A 1,071-nucleotide genomic window follows, 5' to 3' on the forward strand; every position below is an offset into this window, starting at 1 on the left:
CAAATCATAATACCTATAAATTCAGTCAGGAAACTAAAATACCAAACTGCATCAGACAAACTTTCCTTCATTTCAAAGAAAAATTACAGTTCAGGACGTCCCTGGTGGTCCACTGGTTAGGACTCCACACTTCCCCTGCAGGCAGTGTGGGTTCCATCCCTGGTCAGGGAACTAAGATCCCATAGGCCGCATGGTGTGGTCAAAAGAAAGAAAAACCACAGCTTATACAAAAGTTAGGTAGGGGAAAAAACCACAACATCTGTTACATAGGTTAAAAAGTATTGTGCAATTTGAACATGTGAAGAAAAAAAAAATATAGAAAACAGCCTTTAGTGGCAAATATTCATCTACCTTTTGGGACAGTAACAGGGGACGAAACCACTCAGAAAGAGTCCCTTCCCTCATACTCCTCCCGAGGAAATGAACAGTCATCAGAGGCAAATGGCAATTAGCAGCACAAAGAGCTGACTTGACACTCAGAAGAGAACGGACCTCCTTGTGGATTTCAGATTTTGAGAACTCCACACAGAAACGTCTCTAGTAATAGCAAATTATAGAAATAATAACTCCTAAAACCAGTCTTGACTTTAACCTGGCAACCTCCGTTGGGTCCATGGCAGCCACACACTTTTTATGGATGGCAGCATTTTCCAACATTCCTCTTATTTCAGAAATACCATATAAATGATTTTCAAACTGTTGGTACGAAACCAAACTTGGGTCCACATGCAATAAAACCAATCTACTAACACAGGCTGTGGTGGAGAAAGGCACAGGGTTTATCCCAGAGCACCAAGGGGTTTGGGCCTTTTAAGCACTGCCTACCTGGCCTCCTTTTCATACTGTCAAAGTCAAAGCTATGGTGTTTCCAGCAGTCATGTACGGATGGGAGAGTTAGACCATAAAGAAGGCTGAGGCCCGAGGAAAAAAGGTTTTCCATCTGTGGTGTTGGAGATAACTCTTGAGAGTCCCTGGGACTGCAAGGAGACCAAACCAGTCAATCCTAAAGGAAATCAACTTTAAATATTGATTGGAAGGACTGATGATGAAGCTGAAGTTTCTATTCTCTGG

The 1,071-nt window shown here is 42.3% G+C and overlaps 1 non-coding gene across 1 annotated transcript; it reads right to left on the bottom strand.

Moving 5' to 3' along the window:
• Positions 1-377: 377 nt before the first annotated feature.
• On the bottom strand, positions 378-583 carry LOC120859799. The gene has a single exon (XR_005720154.1). It is a non-coding gene; the product is annotated as a small nucleolar RNA U3 (small nucleolar RNA).
• Positions 584-1,071: the final 488 nt, after the last annotated feature.

This window comes from Oryx dammah, unplaced genomic scaffold (assembly GCF_014754425.2).
Source record: "Oryx dammah isolate SB20612 unplaced genomic scaffold, SCBI_Odam_1.1 HiC_scaffold_3228, whole genome shotgun sequence".
NCBI lineage: Eukaryota > Metazoa > Chordata > Mammalia > Artiodactyla > Bovidae > Oryx > Oryx dammah.